At 34.4% G+C, this 17,800-nt stretch overlaps 1 protein-coding gene across 6 annotated transcripts in view; it reads left to right on the forward strand.

Annotated features, from left to right (window-relative positions):
• Nucleotides 1-17,800, forward strand: part of RBFOX1 (RNA binding fox-1 homolog 1) — an 895,957-nt gene that overhangs the window by 242,497 nt on the left and 635,660 nt on the right. The window contains exon 1 of one of the 6 annotated variants that reach the window (XM_072023693.1): nt 7,027-7,046. The exons of the other annotated variants lie outside the window; for them this stretch is intronic. The gene's annotated coding sequence lies outside the window, so the exon portion shown is untranslated. Of the gene's footprint in view, nt 1-7,026; nt 7,047-17,800 lie in introns of those variants that run through there. 6 annotated transcript variants of the gene reach the window in all.

Here is a 17,800-nt window from a genome sequence, read left to right on the forward strand (position 1 = left end):
CTGTTTTATTTGACTGGCTGTTGTAAGCATTTCTTTTTATACATTTGCTCTGAAAAAAATCATGAATGTCAGGAATATCAATTCTGACATATCGCTGGGGAGAGCTCCCGAGATATTAACATTGCTACCCTTGCAGATGAGTAAAAGGGTTGGGGATGTTGATTCTTTAACAAGACATCTCTTCCCAAAATGTTTCTCAATCATTCTTATTAAATAAGCAAACAAAAATAAATTCCTCAAAATAGAGCAGAGATCTCTACATTGTTCAATTTGACTTCTCTTTTGTCGTGTTTAGCTACTTTTTTTTAAGTTCTTTAATAACCAAATAATCTTATGTATTGTTTAACTTATATATTTCCCATACATAAAAATACATATTTGTATATAAATAGGAAAATTTTATATATATATATATATATATATATATAATTAGTATATATATATATATATATATATATATATATATATATATATATATAATATATATATAATTAGTAAATAATATAAATAGGAAAATTATATATATATATATATATATATATATATATATATATATAAAATTTTCCTATATATATATATATATATATATATGAAATAGGACATTTCATGTCCTTCTGCGATTACTGAAGAGAAGTGAAGGAGGTTAAACAACCTTGGCAGGTGATCAGCCATTAAAAGGATTAAAAAGATCTAGTTACTAAGGCTTTTATATTCAAGTTGAATAGACAATCTTTCACTCAAAATACTAATTTTGCAGTCATAACAGAACTGCATCGCATTATGCATTGCCTCTGTTGGTGGATTTAGTTGATTAAGATTCAGGTAACCATTCTTGAATAAAAACCTGTTTTACTCCTGAGTACTGCTTTATTCTGCTCAAGTTTTGTAATTCATCTTGCAGTGAGGTTTTTTTTTCCCTCCCTAGAAGTTTTGGCAGCCTCCTTGTGTTCTGTCTTACCTACTTGCTGCCTACCCATGTTCCTCAAGAAAACTTCTGTTTTCTCAAAACAGATCGTGGCATACTAGTATCTCTTTTGAAAGTCATGAGAAGCTGAGGAATCATGGATCTCTCTTCATTAAAGTGATGTTTGTGGTTGTCTAAAGAGTTCTTTTTCATTTTTTGACATTCTTGAAACTGTCTGCTAGTCAATGATTTCATCCGCTCTTTCAATTAGTGCCTCCACTTAACCACAGAATAAGGGTATTTTTCAAGTTTGATGTTTCTGTGTTTTCTTGTTATCCCTGCCTCGGTTGTAAAATTTATTTATTTATTTATTTAAATCTTGTTTAGCTATCTGGGTATTTAAAATCAGTTTAATGTTGTTCTCAGCACCACAGAAAATTAAGTGCATTTTTCATATAGGTCAGTTAGATTATTTTTGTCTCCCTTCTGAATTCTAAAGAAATGGTAGTTTAATAGCATTGATTGCCAGAATTAGCATTCTCTTTCTACAACTTGTTTTAAGAACTTGGAGCATCATATAATTTGATTTTATAATGTTGAAAGCTAATGAGCTCAGTTATGTGCTTCTTTGTATTTGGGAAGATGAATTGCATTATTAGACATTTTGTATAATAAATAACTGTATAACTAGAGGCCAAATATTCAGAAGAAACGCTTTAGATAAGTCACTTTACTAATTCATAGCTGGTGCAGAGGGATTTCAGATGGGTTAAATAAACTGGGAATTCTGGTTACTTAGTAAGACCTAAGACAGAGCCATGCATGTATACATGAGACATCATGCTTTACAGGAAAAGCAAATCAGGGCTTGATATGTAAAAACACATAAGGCATGGGAAAGCTAGTGTCCTTGACCATGATGTCCTGAACTAGGATGAATGTACTCTGTATTCAGTAACGTGCTATATACTACACATGTCTATGAAAATTCATATATTGTTCACGTTAATGACATTGTGATCTCCATTGTTATTACAGGGTGCCTAGTACTTTCTCAGATAGTACATTTTGGTGAGTGATACTGCTTTGTCTCAGTATATCCAGTCCTTTTCCTCAGCTGTCCAGGTGGCAAAGAAACACATCTGAGCAGCATTTATCTCCTTGTCTTTAATTTTTTTTTTATTATTATTTTTAAAAATAATAAGAAAAGGCAGTTGTGCTAGTGCCTTGAGGTTCATTTTGCACTTACATCCTGCATTTAACTTCTGATTGTGGTCATACATGACACTTTGTCATCAGTGCACCACTTAGTGTGACCTCTATCTGATGCTGAAGAATTTCCTAAGTCTTTAAAAATAATGTTCTGAGCAAAATAGATCTAAATGGATATATTGGGTAAAATAAATTCACCTGTGAAACAGACCTGTAAATCTTCCCATGACCCTCTTCACTAAAGGGAGTTGTTTATAGCATTATATTAAAATAGGAATAGCAAAGAAATCTATATAGATATTCAATAGCAATTTAAGAGGGAGAACTGCATGGCTTGGGGGATTACAGAATATGGAATTTTGTACTTCCAGGTCATTCCCTTGAATTAAAATATACTCTTGGTAGTAATAAAAATTTGTTACCAGATGACAGCTATTCAGTTCAGTTGCAGGTATGAAATGAGTTGACAGTTTCTATCCAGCTGGTAATAGGCAGATGGTTACTACACAGAAAAAAGAGCATTGCAGCTGACACTATTAAATACTTTTATTGACAGTCTTAATGGTCAGCAGTTAAACAGGTAATTGCAGAGTCAGCTTTTTGACCTTGGATTTGATTCTTCTATGGTGTTCTTTTAAGCAGTAGTTTTTGTGTAGATAAAAGTTTAACAGATAATATATTTTTCTCCTTTATTTAGTAATGTTAAACATTTAATGAGCAGTAAGAGTTAAGGGTACTTTCTAAACTATTGCTAAGTAGCAGAAATTCCATATTATAGACTGTATTGTTCCTTATTTTGTATGGCCTTTGCAACAAGGGAAGGATTGTTAAGCAAGTGTATTTAATAAGTATTTTGGCAGAGGTTAAAGTTAATTTTCCTCACCTTTTCTTTTGGGCTTTCCATTGTTGTCACTGTTGAATAAGAAAGCTAATTTATTATGGATGTATAGGTGTAACAGAATAGAATTACTTTTGAAGAGAAGATGCAGTGCATTTAATGTGTCTTCAGACCATTGTCCTTTGCTGTCTGTAGAAGTTGAAATGCTCTGACAAGTCCCTGTGACTGCCCTGTGACTCATGAAGTGGGAAGTTCTACAGGAGCTCCTACAAAGCAGTTCTTCACTGATGAAACGAAATCATCTTGTGTTTTCTCAGAGGCTTGTTTTGCTCACATTGTGGGGGAGTTTTTTGTGAAGTTCTTGCTATCACACTAATAAATGCAACAGGAAAAACAATTGCCTTGTGACTCCTGAAATGCAGGCAGTACCATTAACATCATAATAAATGTGCCTCCAGATAACTAGAATTACTGAGGTAACGCAACTATCATGAAAAAGAAGGGAATGGATTTGCAAAAGAACATACACACACATATATAAATATATATGTATGTATATCTGCACACCTAATTCTGTCAGTAAAGGATGTGGAAGAGGAGTGGTTTATAATGACAGGAGGACTTTATAGGGATACATCATATGGTACGGTAAAGACTTGCAAAACAGCATTATGTCATGTAGCTGTCAAGCTAACTCTTGACCTCTGAAGGTGGACACCAATCATTTTCATGTAGCTCACCATCAAGTAAGAAGAGGACAGATATGAATTTTGAGACACATGGTTTGATCTTGGTGATGGGAAATGATTCAGGTTTATAAAATATTATGATGTTGTACTGGAAATAACTGTTGCCTTTGGCTGGAAGCATTATCAGCACAATGATATGGCTATTGGAAGATGCAGAGATAAAAAAAAAAAAAGGCAAACAGAACTTAAATTGAAACACCTGCAATTATTTAGGTATTTTTTTTTTTTCTGTCATGTTCTTGATCTTAAAATTAAATATGTTATGCTTTTTGCTGTCTCATATCTTCATACTCTTCAGTGAAGCCACTTGATATATCTGTCACTCTTATAGCGTAACCTTTAACAGTATTTCTGAATTATATGCAGCATTTGTAAGAAATGTATTCATTTGTGAATAATTAGGAAAATCAATTTACAAACTCAACACAGGATACTAATAGCCTGAAGGCAATAAGGTTAGCTACAAGTTTCAGCACAATGTGTTTTTGTTATTTTTATGTGGAGTTCTTGATATTGGTATGAAAAGTTTTAAACAGAAATATTGAAAGACTTGTATCATAGGAACTAACAGGAGCTAATAAAATAAAACTTGGCATGAAGTAGCAATCTTAACGCTGATGAACATGGCAAGTATGCAATCTTTCCACTTGAGGACAGTTAACACAGATGGCAGAACTGATTTTACCATGTGCTATATGTCTTATTAATTGCCATGCCAATTAATATAAAATCCAAAGCCTACTTCTTTGTTCCACTATAATGGGCAGTAGTTTGTTTAGGGTATGTTTTCTGTAAAGTATCAGAGTATATTTATTTCATTTATTGCTCTCCCCATTCTTCTCCCTGTCTCTCCTGGCTCCATTCTCTCTCCGCCCCCTCCTCTATATTGTTACCATTGTACATGTTTTTGAACTGTGTTGAAGACCAAATATACATGAACTAAGGTGTTATTTAAGCTTTCTAGAAAGATTTCTGCTTGTGGACTTCTCCCATACTAAACTAAAATTTTAAATCAGGTCTTGTGCATTGGCCTTATTCTTTTGGAAAGAAGATGAAATCCTATCCTTTTCAGAGGGTGACTTAGCATCCCAGCAGGGAATAATTAAGTGACATTCTAGAAACAAGTATAGTATATGTGCAGATTCCATAACAATAATTGTGTCAGTGTAATAGGAATAATTGTATCTTTGAGTTGACTACATCAGGTTTGTAAAGACTGGGCTGGGCCAGAGATCCTATTCTATGTCCTCTAGGTGATCTAAAAAAAAAAGTCGTTCTGTGAGAAAGAAGATGGACATAACTAATTGCAACTCCAAACTGATAAACTGTGGAGGGACTCTAGTACAAATCAAATAAAGAAAGCCTTGTAATTAAGAATGGAGTGTTGTAAAAAATAGTCTGCTAAAAGTGAGGCCATTAAACCAAGAAGTGACATACAACCCAGACACATTGACAAGAACAAAGAAGGTGCCATTTTTTATTTCTTCTGGGCCTGCCAGAATTATAAGCAGCCAATGTAGCAGGTAAACTTTGGTGAACATGTAGATTGATGTATATGTTTTCTCTGTCCTGGACTTGTCCTAGATAAACTGTGCTATATTCTGGGAAGTCAATTGAGTTACTATTACTGTTCAACTGTGTTGTCTCCTGCACAGTCTAGAATTGCAAATGCTGAGCTGGTGTCAGATTTGCTGCAGCAGTAAAAGTGAATTGCAATCCACATCTTCAGTCTGGCAGGACAGAGCTTAAGGAAGTTTATGGTTGAAGGCTTGAAATTTGAGTGAGCTGCCTCTTGAGACTGCTAAGGAGTCTGAACAGCTGCAGAAGTTGACAATTGTATTGATTTTTATTTTTTTTTAATTTCTTTTTTAAGATTCAATGTTCTAAAACCTTTGCAAGCCACATATATGATGAAAGCCCCCTTTGGAGTAGGAGATGCTGTTATAGCTCCTAGCATCAGTTTAGATTAGGGAGTATGTATCATAGATATCACTTTCTAACTTACACATTTCATCTGTATAAATTTCATCAGCCTGCTGCTGCAAATTTTTTTCCCCTCCTCATTTGGTCTGCTGCAGCTTTTTTTCCCCTCCTCGTTTGGTAGTTGTGATACCAGTTCTGTCTGCATTTTTTTATAGGCACATGTGCTTTTATGATTCTATGAAAAATGTACTGCGGATCTAGAACAGTTGTTAAGGTATAACATTCCTGGTTGCTGAACGTCTGTTCTGTCTGGGAACATGCTTTGTTGAAATTCAATTACCATTTTCTCATTCTTGTGTTAAGACTCATCAATGCAAATAAAGTTATGTGTTCACAATAGGTAGAAGTATTTATAGTAGGCATAGGAGAAGAAATAAAAGGGAAATAAAAAGAGAACCATTCCTAATTCACTCATTTTGAGGCTAGACTTTACGAAATTGGCGAGGCAATTTAATTGCAGTTAGTGGTGTGTCAAATAGCACCCTTAGCATAAAAGACACCTTCCCTGAACTTTACCTTAGTAATTGGAAGAAATAAATTTGAAAGTAGGGGCCTAAACATCATTCTAGTTTGAAATGACATATTCCATTTCTCAATTTTGTGTTTGAATTTAATAAAAAAGAACGTATAAACCCAAACTCTTTAAACAACACAGCATAGAATATTTCATTTGGTGGCTAGGAGTGTTCTCTATCTTCAGCAAAAAGCATAATCTGATTTTGACAAGCAGTTGAGAAATACAGTGATATTTACATTAATATTTTCCTTGATTTACATCCAATCTTACTAATTAAGAAGGAATATTACAAGAATGTATTTGCATGCATGCCTTCACACACTGGCAGTGAAAACATCTCCATAAATTGGAATGGCACTATATCCCATGGTGCCTTGACAGAACAGGGAGCAAGGCACACTTAAACATCCTATGGTAAACACAGCGCAAAAAAATCTTGTCCATACTGATAGTTATGGAAAAGTAGAAGAACAAGTCATATATGTAGTGAAATTACCCCAGAATTCTGTCACAAATGCCAGAGATTTGTAGTTTTGGAGTTCTCTGAAAAAGAGGTGATACTTTTGTATTTTCTTGATGGATTGCTATTTGAATACTTTTTTAGCTTTTGGAACTGATAAAAAGTTGTAATTAGTTAATCCAGTATTTTTCAAGGAGATAAATTATGCTACCTATGTTATGATTTGGAATCTCTCTCCTCTATTTTAAGAATAAACATTATTTCCTCTTTTGCAGTCTTCCAAAAACTTTCCAGAACATCATAGAAGGTTTTCTGGGCCTCTGAAATTGCTTCATATGTCCTAAAGAAAAATCAAGTATCTGAGTTAAAAAAGTCATTTTCAGGTATTCAAGAATTCGTTGCTTTCTAATCTTGTTCTTTTGTGGGATTGTCATGTTAACATCTCAACTAACTGCATCCTTTTAAGGAAAAATAGGAAAAAAAGATGTCAACAGGTAGACAAAGACAATTGATAGCTTTCCTTTTTACTTCTGTTGAGTAATAGTCTATTTATTTATTTATTTTTAAACATAAAAATCATAAAATGTTTTGTAGTCTTTCATAACCAGAAAGGTCTTTGTTAAGCCTTGGTCTTTATAAGCTTTTATCTACGCTCTTAAGCTTGTCATACATGCCAATGCTTCTTAAAAATTCAACCTAGTTTCCACTCCCTATGCTTCCCTGTCAGAGTATACCCAATCTGGTATCTCATCATTCTTATCTCTTCTTCAAAACACTAATGTGAATGTCTTAAATATGATTTTGTGAAGTTCACGCTGTCTTAGGCTCTTTTTTCTGCCCCTCGTGTTACCAGATCCCTCCTTATCTCTCTACTTTTTCTTCATATTGTGTGATAATTTCCTTGTAATCTGGACACCTATATCTGTGTGCACACAGACACATACACACATATGCATGTGTGCCCACTTACATAAAGAAAAAAATCCAATGTATGCTGAATTATACAGTTCATAAAAGGCACTCAGCAAAGCAATCTTTTTGTCTTGACTCTTCAAAACACCTGACACTTTGCTCATTTATTTCGTCATACCAAGAAACCAATAACTTACACAAGAAAATCAGAATAGAAATGTAAAATAATAAGAAACCATACTAAATTATCATTATTTTATATATCTGAATTTCTAGGCTTTGCTTTTTGCTTGCCTTTTTTTTTATCTCCTTATAGAGTAGTGTTTTCAGTTTACTGTTTGCTTTTTTATTTTAATAAGATTTTTTTTGTCATTGTGGGAAGAGTGAAACCTCCTATTTCCAGATGTATGTTGTCTAAACTCAGTTTATACAATTATATTTCAAGGTGACCTTTTTTTTTTGACTATAACATGAGGACATATGTACTGCACTGTACATTTACTAGGTGTTTATCTCTGTAATAGTTTTAATTCTTGGCTGTAGGTCAGTTGGTTTGGTGAAGGATACTTCAGTGCTGTTATTTTTATTTATCACAAATTCAGCAGATTTATATAGATCAAAGAGATATATAGAGATATAGGTCAAAGAGATAATTAAAAGACAATTTTACTTTCTTCTTTTGTAAATCCTCAAATGTTTCCCAAATAACCATATGGTTATTTGGTTTAATAATTTATGTTTTGACGAAGAGTAATTTTCTATGAGCGACTGTATGTTTGAAATCCAGTAATTAGCTACATCACTTCTTTTTGGTAAAAAGTGCTTTCTATAAGCATATGTAGTGTCCATACGTATCTATTGCAGACACGAGCTGATGAGTAGTAGTAGCTTTTCAAGCATACCACAAGTTATGTTTCCTTTAGAAACACACAAAATTTCTACAGTCTGTGTTTCTACTTTTACAAATATTTTAGGGATAAGCATACTGGTGTCTCCAAGATGTAATTAAAAAAATAAATAAAATGTGAGGAGCATGGTTTTGTTGGGCTGCAGCATAAGTGAGTGAAGTAATTTGAAACCATGGTGTAACTGGTATTGTTTCTATTGCCTTCCCCCACCACCACCACTACTTCTGTCAATTTCTGTCTTGGGTTTTCAGCTCTGGTTTATCAAAAATGTGGCTTTATTGGGTATCTGAGAGATGCCAGTACTTAGATTGACTATTCAGTCTCTGTCCATTGGTCTAGGATAACCAATGTTTGCACCAAAAATTATCTTCTCTCCAGCTGGATAGGGACATTTCACCATCTTTATAAACTGAGGTTACCATTATGTTATAATTGTAGGCAATTATTTCCCATTCTCTTACAAATTTACCCTCTGACCAATTCTAGCCATGATACATGTGGCAATGAGGGCAGGGAAGACCAATCAAAGCTTGTAAGAGTTCCTGTTGCTGCAATGCAACTAATTGCCTTCTATCCCTGCTGCCTTTGCCACTGGTCACTTGTTTCTGAATGTATCTGTCATCTTTCCTAAAGCTTCCTGTTCCTAGGTGATTACCTTTCGTGCTCAGATTCCAGGATCACAGAATCTAGGTTGGAAGAGACCTCCAAGATCACCTAGTCCAACCTCTGACCTAACACTAACCAGTCCTCCACTAAACCATATCCCTAAGCTCTACATCTAAATATCTTTTAAAGACCTCCAGGGATGGTGACTCCAACACTTCCCTGGGCAGCCCACTCCAATGCCTAACAACCCTTTTGGTAATAAGTTCTTCCTAATATCCAACCTAAAACTCCCCTGGCGCAACTTTAGCCCATTCCACCTCGTCCTGTCACCAGGACATTTGATGACTGAGCTCACTAGAGGCTTAGCTGGGAGCTTAAATACTGTCCCTCTGCATGCACTTGCTGGGACACCAGACTTGCTGGGACCCTTGCTGTATTTTATTCCCCTTCTGATTTTTTTCTTCACCCTGTAAGTCTACAGAAGTATACCTTCACTGACCCCACCCTCAAATTCCTGCTTGCTTATTTTCTGATCTGCAAATTCCTACTGTAGCCCCACCTCCTAAAACCACCAGATTTTGTTGAGAAAGAAGGCTTAATCAGGCAAAATGCAGCAGGTGCAGCTTCTGTTACTATACAGGAAGGTGGTACTTTATGGAAGTCCTCCCAGCCCTGAAGATATGCTTTCCATTGTAGTCCAACTTTAATCTAGTTTTTGGCTAGCACAGAAGTGTTTCCTTTCATAAGTCTGATTTTGCATCCTCTCAAGTAAAAACAAAGTATTTTTAGTTGTTTTGGAGAATAACAATCACCTTTCATCATGCAGTAGAATTACTAAATATGAAATAAACAGAGCTGCAGCATTTGATCATCAGCTTTCTTTCTGTGTACTAAGAACAGTTGGTGTGGAAACATTGGAGTTTCTCAAAGGAATTTTTGTAAGTGTTGGTCCAATCATTACATCAATCAACAATGATTTCCTCTTCATTTTCAGGAGAATTTCCACATATGGGAGGACATAATGCTTATTATGCAAAATATCAGGTGCTACTTAAATTTGGTAGAAGTTATTGATGTAGTGAAAGAAGGTGAGCAGAGGACCAAGCAGATGATTAGAATCTCGGAGCACATGATGGATAGTGAGAGTCAGAACTGAGTTTGCTTGGGAGGTAAGAGGGTATTTTATTATATTCTTCAAGCTAGGCAATGGTATATAAAAGATAGAGCCAGACTGCTTGTGGAAGTGCACAATGAAAGCAGGAGAGGTGATGGATGCAAGCAGCAACATAGGACCTTCCTCTCAGTTATTAGGAAAAAAATGTTACTAAGAGGTTATACAAACACTGGAGCAAAGGACCAGAAAGGCTGTGGGATCACTGTTCTTAGATATATTGATAGAGTCAGGAATGTTTTAAAAATAAATTGATATTGTCTTAACAGTAGATTATCCATAACTGACCTGAAGAAACACAGTAAGTAGGGAAACAGGCTATTTTTTATTTATTTCTTTGAAGCATCTGATATGACCTCAGAGAGAAAGATACAGAATTGGATGGGTCGATATTTTAAAGCATAAAATCTGTATTTTGTGTATAGTGTTTTCTTTTGGGGCTCTGTAATAGGCTTCCTATTTCTCCTACAAGTTTCCAAATTTTGCGTTCAGCTTGAATAAGATTAGACTATTTTTCTAATAGATTCACTATCTTATACTATAAATGGTGCCAGTAGTGTATGTCTTTATGTGTGTAAATCATCAACCGTATGAGATTTCAGTTCTGTCTGCCCACTTACGAGACATTTAAAATATATTTTTGATAATGAAAATCATAATGTAAATCTCACATAGAGGCGGATTTTGAAATGCTTATATGTGCTGATAAGCTTAAAGGGGATGGAAATGAAGCAGCTGTCTTTTTTTTTTTTTTCTTCTTCTCAATTTCAGCTACAATCATTGCCTTTTTGCATTTTCTCCATCCCATTCTTTCCTTTCTTTTCCATTTTCTGTTTCTGTTATGTAAATAAAGATTTATAAAGTGTAAGCTTAATAGCACTAAACACATTGTTAAATTCGTAGAGATTTGGGAGAAAGCCCAGACTAATTAACACCAATTCCTACTCTATTGCCAATTTTTAGCGGATCTTAGGACCAAATCTTTTGGAACTGAAGTTATACTGAAGGCATGTTGAAAATAGAAAATAAATTTGGATATGGCCACCTTGAGAAAAAATCTGTTACCAGTACAGTGCTTGCTTTTTGTAAATAATTAGATACATACAATATAAACAGATAACTTCCTTTTAGAAGCTTTACTTGTAACCAACTAAACTCTTCAGGAATTCTCTTTAATTATCTCCATACCTCTTCCTTGAGACTGGAATACTTAACAAATAATGACCAATTTTAGTATAGAAAGTCCAATTAGCAATATTTATTAAAGTTCATAACTAATTCAGTTTTTAGAAAAATCTATTAACAAGAAAAACATGTTATAGCTCTCTAATATATATATATATATATGTAGCTCTGTACTTCAGAAATAACTGAAAGACATAAAAAAGGAAGGGATATTTATAGCGGAAACAGGATGGGATTATTTTACCTAACTTCAAACATATTAAGCATGCCTCAACTAGCTATTCAAGCTCTGTTCTTCAGCTGCAGTGTCAGCAGAGAGGGATACTTCTCAGTGGCAGCCTGTCTCTGGTACCAATAGATACTTAGACAGCATGGCTAACTAGCAGTCAAAACCAGGGGAGATGAATCCAGACTATAAGTAAAATGACTGAAAGAACATCATTTGGATAGCTTTTTTTAGAAAGGCTTTTTGAAAGAACAAGAACGTGAAAAAAAGTTTGGTTTCATCAATTTTTTTTATCTTTTGAGCTATCTTTCATTTATTTTACCAAGATGATTTTAGTGAAATTTTCACCTTCTTCAGGCAAAGTGTGTGCTTTAACCTTTGTACATTTAGGACCAGAATGCCCTAGATGTTAAAAGATGATGCCCTGTGATTTAATACCCTGGCCCTGTACTTTTTCTTCTCCTTTGCCCTCTAACTCAGAGACTGTCCTACCCAGCTGTGATTTTGTATTACTCTTGTCATTGCAGCACGCTGCTGGTCAGAAATCAAAAGTTAAAGTGATCATTGCCAACTTCTGAATGTTAACTCAAGAAACATAAGCAGGGGGTTGGAATGAGATGATCTTTAACGTCTCTTCCAATGCAAACCATTCTGTGACTGTATGAAACCTTTGCTAATGCCTCCTGCTTGCCCTTCAGCATAAAGTGCTGTCTAAGTGTCAGGGGAATGTAAACTTAAGGAGCCTGTCATTGCACACCGATGCAAATCCTCTGTTGTTAATCTTGGTATAATAAGGAAATATACAAATTAGAATTACCATTCAACTGAAATACTTGACACTGGATGCCTTGTAGCTCCCACTATTATTTGAAATATTAGTCTACTGTAACATACTAGGCAATACTTCCTTTCATATTATCTGAAATTTCATTTATTTTCTGTATAATGATCGCCGTGTTTCTGAAATTAAAGCATCAAATACATTTAATTATTTGGATAGGCTATCTAGGGGGATGATGGACTTCCTATCATTTCAGTTTTATAAGGACAAATTCAATAAAAATCTTTCAGGGTGGTTCGTTTGCATTTGATCTTGCTTCAGAGACATTGAATGATCTAGAGGACTTCCAAGCACATCTGAGAGTACTTAGATTGAGTTCGTTTTGTACTCAAAATGAATACTTTTTGACTTTTTTTTTTTTTTTTTGCATTAGCTAAACTCTGGTTTCTTAGGAGGAAATAACATTTTTTTCAGCCAAGCAGCTGCAAGGTATAAATGCATTTAGTACATCTTAATTTTTATAAAGTGATATTGCATGGAAATGAGTGGAGTAGAAATAATTTTGGTAGTTGGCCAGATTTTAATTTTTTACTGCCCAAGCATTTTTCACATTTTTCTTACCTGAAGACTTGGATAAGAGAGAAGACTAAACAATTCACCTGTGGTTATATGAAACACAGTGACATTCCAGCTGAAAAAATAATTTAAAATATATTATTTGTCATCAAGGTGCTTGATATGTGACTAGCCTTTTAATGGCTTTCAGAAATGTGCTTCACATAATTTGAAACAAGCTTTCTTATCAGTATGTGTTGCAATTAATTTAATCTTGTTTCTGTTATTTCCACAGTATTTTTCAATTCAGTGAACCTCATTACATTTGCAAGTGCATTAAATTAGAGTCTGGATAGAAGAAGAGAGATGATTATCAGTTAATTTAATTATGTTTCTACATTTGCCCATTTAATGATATGTCTGCCATTGTTGTTGCAAGCCTTTTCTGCAGTTGCATTATGTAGAAATTAGTTCCAGCTCCATGTATAGTTTGTGTTACCTGATAACTGCTGACAACTAAATGGAGGCACGTGTTCAGCAGTGAGTCTAATCAGAAAGCATTTAGTCTACATCCAATGGCTACAGTATGGAATATTCTTATTATATTCACTTATATTCACTATATCATAGCAATATTTTTGGCTTTGCATATGTGATGCTGTTTTTTTTTTAATGTTTTACATCATTAATTTAATTAAGAAACAGAACTTTACATTCTTATTTTGACTGAGAAGCAAGTAAGCATGCTATTGCACAAGTCTGTTCTAGACAATTTAACAGAAGGAAGCTAAGGAATAAAGAAACGGTCTGGGACTTTTTAATTATTATTCATTTAAAATAATATATATATATATATATATATATATATATATAAATCTACTGAAGAGGATCAATATACTTTAGAACACTGCATGACTTCTGGTAGTGCCATAGTCTATTTATGTTAATCTTGTGATACAGAGAGATGACGGACTGTTGTGCTGGAATAGATAACGGAATAGATAAATCAAGCTTTTTCCAAGACAAACACCAGGATAACTCCAAGAATTAATGATCAAAACAAAAAACTATAAAAATAAGATATTGGTGAATTATGAAGACGATTTTAGTCAGTTGTTCTTTTCACTTACAGTCATGAATACTGGTCATTTACTTTACTTGTTTTTTTTTTTGTTTTCCCCATGCACATTTTTATTTCAGTTCTTCAGCGTCAGCTCTGTATTATGAATTGAAGTAAAGGCCAAAGCATGATGAAGTGCTTAGAGCCTAAGGCAGCCAGGGGAAATACAGTGGTGCCAAGAGGTCTTTCAAGATACAAAGCCACTGTGAATTGGGTTTTGTGCCTGAACTGGCCAGTCCATACAGCCAGATTTTCTCAGATAGGCTGCTGCTGCTGCAGGTAATGTAGAAAAGTACTGTACTGTGGAACTCCCTGGTATTTACATTTTATGAATAAGTAATGTGGCAGGAAAATAGCCTAATCTCTATCTACATGCACATGCAAGAGGTTTATGAAGACCTGAAAATAATTATTGTATTTCTGACGTGATAGAAATTGGCCATTTTGTTTGTAAGTTATTTTAATCCTTCTGATACTCTTGATGGGAGCAGGGCCTTTAACAAAATATGGCAAATCTAGGGCATGTTGGAAGTTGAGAGCTATGTGTGTGCTCAGAGTGGGAGAATCAGGCTGAGTAAACTCGACAAAGACGATTTATTAAGCAGTCATTGCAGAAAACAGCCATCTGATGATTGTCTTATTGATGATGGGTGAGCCAGTGCCCCAGGCATTACTGCTATTTCTTCTCGTTGTAGAACTTGCCATTTGTAGGACACTCGTTTGAGTACTGCTCAGACTACCATGAATTGTGCATTACTTCTCTTGTTTCTAACAACTTAATAATGGCTCCTAACTGGCTTGAGTTTGACACATCCCATACCATATGACGTACACTCACTTCTGTTTACACCTATTATATAGTTTTTTCCACTTCATTTACTTTTACAGGAAAGTAATGTTCAGGCAAGGATGACTGATACACAGGCAGTGTATCATATGTATACAGCAGTAATGTAGGGATATGCCAGTATCAGTTGGATCCACTGGAGGGTCTGAAAATTAAAAATACTAAAATTATTTCATAGATGTGAGGAGTTTAAATCAGAAAAAAAATCTTGTTCTGTCTTTTTCTTACAGCTATCCATCTGGGGTTTGAGCACTAACCTTGTGTTTGAGGTGTACGATTTTTTCAACATTTGACACTTTGTACCCGTTATTCTTTTTCTTAATGAATGAGTACAATCCTTACTGTCCCGCCCCATTTGCAAATAAACGTTTTGAATGTCTGCCATTGCCCAGGGTCCCTGGCAGAATACTTCAAGCAGAGTCACTGGAAGAATTCCTATGGGTTAAACCACGACGTTGTACTCCTTTCTCCTGGCAAGATCATCATTTAGAGACTGCAGGGTGGGGATGAATCAAGTCTTTTGTCCAAACACAGAAATAAAGCACGGGTTAATTAACTAGTTCTGCCTGTAATAAATAGCGTCTGATTACAGACTTCTGCAACTAATGCCAAGGGCAGAAGAACAGATATGCCATTACTAAGAATAGCAATTTGGGAAACAATGGATTTAATTAATAGATTAGTGAGATTTTTGGTTTTCCATTTGATTTGCTGCAGAACAAAATCTTTCCTTAAATGAGAAAAGATTTATAGCTACTTGGTTTATCGTCATACTATATTACAAGAGTTTTGCATTTTTGAATTAACTTTTCTAGATTTTTTTTTGTTTTTGTTTTGTTTTGAACTACTCCTAACTTAGTAATTGACTATTACTTATTTAATTGTACTTGCTGTACAGTGAGTGATTTCTACTCTCCTACTTCTTCTCTGTTCACTTTTGTGAATATGCCCCCAGACTGATATTTTTGGAGGGACTGAAAGGGAAAGATTAATCCCTTAGTATTCTGCGCTTGAAAAATACCGTGCGTCTTTTTGTCAGGAAGAATGCTTTCAAATCCTTCCTTCGTCTAAGCTACCGTGCTTGACATCTCATTATTCATTATTTGACTCAGCTGTTTCAGTTTCACCTTCACCCAGCTAATTAAGTAACTCATTGAATGTATTATTCAGTATTTGATTCCCCTATCTGAGTCAGTGGGAGATGGAAGCTGGAAAAAAAAAAGCCCCTTGATGGGATTAGAGAAAGGATTGTTGCTCTGATATAGGGGACTGGCATGAGAATGAGCTAATGAAGTTGGCAATACATGAATCGCATTCTGTCACTTCAGCAAGTGTTTGGATGCTGGTGAAAGTATGGGGATTAGATTTGCTTTAAACTGATCATTACTTAACTAAGCAAATAGTGACTTGTTAATTGTCTCAGGACATCTGTGGTGTGAAAGAGGTTCTTGAGCTTTATTTACATTTTTGTTTCTCTCTTCAGCTGTTGTCCTGCAGGGTATTGTAGCATCATGTGTCAAGTCTAGATATGAGCCTTAGCTATTTATGGAACTTGGCTTTGTTCATTGTTCTGGCTCTGCTACCAATGTGTATTACTTTCCAGTGCTTTTGGTATTTGATGAATAATTTATTTCATTTTTCTTGGATTGTAAATGTAAACAGGAGCACTTTGCAAATGAGCAAAAGCCAGCGTTGAGCTATAGGTTGTCTAATTGCATTCCTGTTGCTGTGAATTTGATTGCATTTGTAAGTAGGCTTTTAGATTAAAAGTGAAGGGTTATTACAATTAAATTCCTTTATGGTATGGTTTAGAATATTTCTTAATGTTTATATTAAACCTTAATTAAACAGAATTGTAAACAATATTCCTATCTGCTTAAAATCTACATTTTTTTTGTCATGCTGGTTAAGGGAAATCTTTTTTTTTTTTTTTTCTAAGTGTAAATTAACACAAAAATAAAATACCACCAGAAAAATCTAACCTAAAAGTATGATATTTACTTGTTATATAGAAGACTGAAGTTCTCCAGTGTGTGAATTGAATTAAGTAAGGTAAGGATTTGAATCTCTTTCTTTAACTTCCTTTTTTTTTTTTTTTTTTTTTAAGATTTTCTGTTCATTGTTCTGAGGTAAATTGTGGCCTCGCTCCCCTTCTCTAAGGGTTGGGTTATCTTTGTAGCTTTGATAAGAAATTCCTTTTGGGCTCTGAGAAGACAATTGTGAATCTCACTGAATCTCACTGAAAACATAACATAAAGTCATTCTGTTTGAGAACTGGTTATCTTCTACCAAAAAATCATTGGAAAAGTCACAATCAAGTCTTGCCTAGGACATTGTCTCTAGAATAGTTCTTCAATATATATATTCAAATGAAATAGTTCAGGTAAAGCACAGTTCAAGAACAGTCCCTAGCAAATTCTTATCTCTGACTTTGAATGATTAATGTTCTCTCTACAGAAAAATAAAACTGATAAAGTTTTGTACTGAGTGTGAAGTTCATCTTCAACAGTTTCGTGGCTAAACAAAAGGCAACCTGTAGCAGCATCCATTTTTGTCTAATGTATGTTATTTGTGTGATTCATTTTAAAGAAATTGATAGTTCCTAAAGCTAAATTCTAAAGCTTATAGGATATATCTAGGGTAAAAAATGCTGAAGTCCAATCTCTTTGTTAAAACCGTATTTGATGTTTTTATTCTGGAGTATGTTTTATCTGTTTATCTTAATCTGTTTTCACTCAGCACTCTTCTGGATCCTGAAAAGTAAAAAAGGTAACTTTTAATAAGAAGTGATAGCTTTGGAACAGATTTGACTTCTTTAATTTGCTT

This window comes from Anas platyrhynchos, chromosome 15 (assembly GCF_047663525.1).
Source record: "Anas platyrhynchos isolate ZD024472 breed Pekin duck chromosome 15, IASCAAS_PekinDuck_T2T, whole genome shotgun sequence".
Lineage (NCBI taxonomy): Eukaryota > Metazoa > Chordata > Aves > Anseriformes > Anatidae > Anas > Anas platyrhynchos.